Here is a 6,000-nt window from a genome sequence, read left to right on the forward strand (position 1 = left end):
CTTCCAACAATCTCTTGGAATTCCCATGGAAACAAATTGCGCCCCGTTATAATCAGACATATTTTTACATTCATATAAAGCAGAATTTGTGCAAAATCTTAAGCGTGAAAAGAAGAAAACACTTGCTGTGGCATGAAACTCGACATTCAGATATATCGACGATGTAAGTATTGTCAATAAACCATAGCAATTACCATTCTGATGTCTATACGATATATCTCGGTTAAATTGAGATAAAAGACACCACAGAGTCTGACAAATCAGTTTCATATTTCGATATTTTACTCAAAAAGATGTTAATTGTAATCAAACAACGAAGCTCTATGATAAAAGTGATGACTTTAACTTTTCAATTTTCAACTTCCCTAACCTATGCAGTAATTTACCTTCATCACCTGCATACAGAGTTTATATCTCTCAGCTGATTTGATAGGCAAGAACATGTTCTGCATATGTAAAATTTCTAAAATGAAGTAAATTACTGAATATCAGCAGTCTCATTTAAAGTCATCATTTCGTAAGTTTTATGGTCGATACAATAACTTTGTCAGTAAATACAAATTATCATTGAGTCAAATGCTGATTGACGTTTTCCATACTAATTGTTAGTCCATTATTTATTTCAATTGACGACGGATTTTTTCCGTTATTCCCCGATCATGACAAGGAGCACACGGCGGGTGTGACCGGTCGGCAGGGGATGCTCACTCCTCAATGGCACTTGATCCCGCCTCTGATGTTTTGAAGGACCTTTGAACATTGATTGTTTGCTCTGTTTCTATTTTGTTTTGTTTTATGGACTTTTGAGCTTGAATACTAGCTGTGCGTTATATCCATATACGTATGTCATTTCTTTTTATTAGCTTTAATAGTGTCAGTGTTGATTGTGTAAGTTACCGTTTATTCAGTCCCAAATATATATATATATATCCCAGACTAACGGAAGCCATATGTGACAATAAAATGGAGTCTATTCTATAGCTTTGAAATACTAATGAATTTAAATGAGAATGTTGTATATCCCCTAGCCTGATTCAGGTTTAAAAGTCAAAAGCATACGGGTCAGGGTCTGTTGGAGATATAACTTAAAAGAGGATGTTTTGGTGGATACAATCTGGCTCCAACAATCACGAGAGAGAGAGAAAGAGAGAGAGAGAGAGAGAGAGAGAGAGAGAGATGAGTGGGGAGAGAGAGTTATAGATCAGGTGAGCATCTCAATGCAAGTATGTGAATGTAAATAGGTCTTTTAGTAACCAGGGATGGACCTTACTGTAATTAGGTTAATTTGTGATGAGGTAGGGTTGGTTTTCGTAAACAAGTTTTCCTGCCATTGATTTCAGTGTGTTAGTGAGTACTACAGACTGGAAAGCATACTCACGCGGACAACTTAATTGATTTTCTAAAACAAGCAAATACCAATACAGTGCCCAATACGTTCCATCTCCATTTCTCTTAATGTGATAAAAGGGTCATTGAAGTGAGTGATCCTTTTAAAGACTTAATAAGATTGAATAACAGAAGCAATAGACACTTAAAAAGAAGTGAGAAATTTCGTACGAATCTGAACGGAGCTGTAAATGAGTGGCCACTCAATCCCAGAGAGATTCCAGTTTAGCATGTAATCTGACTCCCGACATAAAGGACACTTCTAGTCCGGGATCCATCAGTTTATTGGAAAGGAAAATAATGTTAAGAGTTATTTGATTACACGAATAAAGTTCTAAATCAAATTGTTGGATACTCCCTGGTTTCATCATTGGTTATAATTAACAAAATAATAGGACAACTCGGTACAGATAAGCTTAGAGTTTATTTCGTGACAATTCCGTCCTCTTGGGCATGTCTCTTCTGATCGTTGTCTGTACAGAAATGACCTAGGGTATCCTGACAGCTTAGTTAACCTCCCGACGCCCCTTTTTTCAATCTCAGAATAATCTAGTTGAAGCTTCAATATGCAACTTAATTGCATTCCCTTTAGTGATAGACAAAAATGACATGGAAGTGGCTTCACAACTGAATATCAATAAGCATGGAAAATATTAGCTGTGAAAATAGAATGCAAAATGTATAGTTTAATTCGATGTTGCCTCTTATTTGATCTTGAATACTGTTCGTTATCTCCATATGTTCCATCTAAATATCAAAACGGGTAACATTATGAAAGTTTGCTGAAGAGCATGCATTAATGAAAAATGTTTTATAACCGAGTTTAATTTGATTCGAATGTTAAGCGTTGGCCACAAGAAGATGCAGAATATAGAGCATTCACCAAATTGTCTTAATTTTTATGTAATTAACCTTTTCCCTCATTATCCATACGGTAAAAACTTGTCTATATTAGATTCCATACGCAAATTGTACCTGGTATTTGTGTGTACAATATGTATAGATTTGGTAGATAGGCAAGCTCGTGTTCTATATATTCTGAAAATAAAACGTTCTTTACAAATAATAAAATATGAAAATGAAAAGAAATATGGCAAATTAATTGAAAAAAAGAAACCTCGGCGTTATTTATGTGAATTCTAATAAGAAGCCATAATAATTTTGGAACGGCGATAACATCATTTTTTAAAATTAAATAAAGACTGTATCGTTCCATGAGACACTCAAATCAGTAATCAAGGAGGGGTCTTAGAATATCTTTTCCTTTGCAAAAGTCAAAACATTTGAAATAGATTTTAAAGTACATTAATTTATCTTACAGACTTTTGTATTCATATGAAGCAAAACTTCATAAACTTCTATATGAGAAAATAGATACACTTGCTATATCCCTCAACTCGACTTAAGTTGTACCGACGACGCATTATACCACTTAACAATAGTAACATCCATTCATATGTTAACTCGATATATCCCAGTGAGCTTGAAATAAAAGATGCCACAGAGTCTGATACATCTACTCCATATTTGTTTATTTTAATAAAAAAGGACGTTAATGGTAACTTAACAACTAAGCATTATATGATAAATTAACTAAATGACTTTAAATTTCCAATCTTCATCTTCCTTTACCTATAAAGGAATTGACCAATTTAAGCACTATATGGGGATTTGTCTCTCAGTTTTAATTCGATAAGCAGGAGCGTGTTTTACGTATTAACAATTTCTACAACGACGCAGGCTATTTTGATGAAAGTAATGAAACAAGGATATCAATTGTCTGGTTTAATTGAAGTAATCATGCACAAGTTTTTTTGGTCGATACTATGACCTTGATAGCAAATAAAACCTATCTTTGAGTCGAATTCTGACTTACGTTTTAAATACTAATTGTTGGTCCACTAAATACAAAATGAATTTTCGACGAATTATCTCCTGTGATTCCGATCAAAAAGAGGAGCACGTACACGGCGGGTGTGACCGGTCGACAGGAGATGCTCACTCCTCCATGGCACCTGATCCCACCTCTGCTGTTGTAGAGTCCGTCTTTGATCTACTCCTTGACTATATCGCTAAAGTAGAACTATATAAGATATAGAGGTAAAAAACAGTATTCAAGCTCATTACTCCATTAAACAATACGAAATAGGAGCAGAGCAAACAAGGAGCTCCAAAACATCAGAGGTGGGATCAGGTGCCATGGAGGAGTGAGTATCCCCTGCTGACCGGTCACACCCGCCGTGTGCTCCTTGTCATGATCGGGAAATAACGGAAATATCCGTCGTCAATTCAGTGTGTATGTAATGACCTAACAATAAGTATGTAAAACGTCAGTCAGCATTTGACTTAATGATAAATTGTATGTGCTGACAACTTCATTGCATCGAGCATAGAATATTTATATATATTTATTTTTATATTGTATTTTTTTATATTATATTTAGTATATTTATATATTTTGACGTTATTGTCGTAGCAATCGAGCCATCTATTAACATTTATTACATACTTAGTAATAGATACAGGTTTTTTGCATATGTGATATGGCTGACGTCACAATAGCCGTATCAGCCCTGCAGGGCTGAAATGGATCAATATCACACCCCTAGTAAATTAAACTTCAAAAAACAGTACTTGTGATCATACATGTATATATTTTGGGGGTTACATAATTCTCCTAATTTTAACTTTTTAAATGTAATGATAATTTAACTGATAAATAATAGATTATTTTAAAATTACGGATTGAGGACATCTGAAATAGAAGTACATGCAGAAACAAACCGAAACTGTATGAAACAATAGATTGTGTGCATTTTAAGAAGTCCGTGCATGATTATTTACTTATTTTCTTCTCAACTTCATGTGTTCTGTCTTTCATTACTAAGTATGTAATAAATATAATAAAACCTGCCCCAGCCCTCGACCAATATCAGCACTCGGGCCCGAGGGCTGATATTGGTCAAGGACTGATACAGGATGTGATGTGGAAAAGGGTTTGTATTATTCTCTATCTATTGAACCCCTCTATTTTTCCCTTAGAAAACGAGGAATTCGTATAACCAATGTGCTTTTTCATCATAGAGTTTTGTCATTTTGCAAAGTTTTATGATAGGTTAATAGAAAAATAGACAAGGGATTGGCTACCCTGAGAAAGTCTGCTTATACTTGTTTATAGTTGTAAGCTACATATAGACGCATTGTACTTTATCGTCCAAGGACACTTTGGATGATGCGGGTCCATTTTCGTCCGACTACGGAGGAAGTTAGACCACAATGGGACATCAAATGCAATTACCCGAAATCGGGATCTGGCAGTTGACAAAATGAGACGTGATTTATTGGCATGTCTGTTCAGTTATATCATCGTCCAAACATATTTTGCAAATGTCCAAAAGACAACCATGGCGATCCACAAGGGAATGTGCTTTCCAAGATTTGGCTCAAGGTTGATGTTTTGATAGTCAGAGAGTCTCTATATGACATACACATGTGTATTTTCAGGATCATAACAAACTAAGGGGGAAAATAAGAATAATATTTTTCTTAAAAGTAAAAAAAGGTTATTCAAAACATATAGCGACAGGGAAAGACAGGGAGTCAATTAACTGAAGGCCTTTCCTTTTTTTGTTGAACACTTATAAGGCTGAAATACAATACAGGGTTGACGCTTCTGAAAGATTATTTGTAAATGTAGGCTATTTATACTTATGTCAAGGTGGTGTCAACATGTAATACACGAGTAGGCAAAGAAAGATTTCATGAATCTAAATTAATAATTATTTTAAATCAAAAAATCCAAAACAAAAAAAAAAGGCCTGCATAAGAGTTCATACTAATACACAAGGTACAATGTGACATCCGTAAACAGTATTTAGATTTCGTGTGTTTAGTTATTGTTCTTGATTTAAGGGGGCCGACTATAGTTTTATTGTGTGAAAACTACAATAGCGAAACTCTTTATTTTTATATCATATATAACTTACATTAAATGCAATGTACATGCAAAGTTTAGGGGAAATCTACCGTCCAGGTATTTTTGAGGGACCGTTTCAAAATACAGGTACATTTACTATAGGATTATATAGGAAAATGCCAATTTTTAGCACTTTAAAGCAAATTTTACAAATATTACAATAGACATTTTGTTCAAACTATAATATTTGATGAGTAATACTATATTATACAATATATGTAAGAAACACAAAATTCTACCGTCTTGTTACCAGAGGGGCCATCTCAAAATGTAAACAATTAGCAAATTTTACTATTTTTATAGAGTATTACAAAATATGACGTACAAAATGGATTCACATGAAAACATAATAAAAATATTGGAAATATTCTCAAATTTCTATTTTCTAAATTTCGAGAGCGTATGTTTATCACTTTTTCTTTAATAATATATTTATTACCCCCTTTCTTTAAGAGCTACAGAGTATCATAACGTCAAAAACACACTGCAACGACGTCAACCTACCTTTCAATTGCAAAATCGGTTTAAAAATCAGTTATATCAAATTGTAATTACATTTTTATACCTATAATTTCTCAATTTTGTTTGATTTTAATAATTTAGCGAAAAAAAGTTGCATTAAAACTGTAAATACGCTT

This window comes from Saccostrea cucullata, unplaced genomic scaffold (assembly GCF_032062105.1).
Source record: "Saccostrea cucullata isolate Sc308-1 unplaced genomic scaffold, CSIRO_AGI_Scuc_v1 ctg219, whole genome shotgun sequence".
Lineage (NCBI taxonomy): Eukaryota > Metazoa > Mollusca > Bivalvia > Ostreida > Ostreidae > Saccostrea > Saccostrea cuccullata.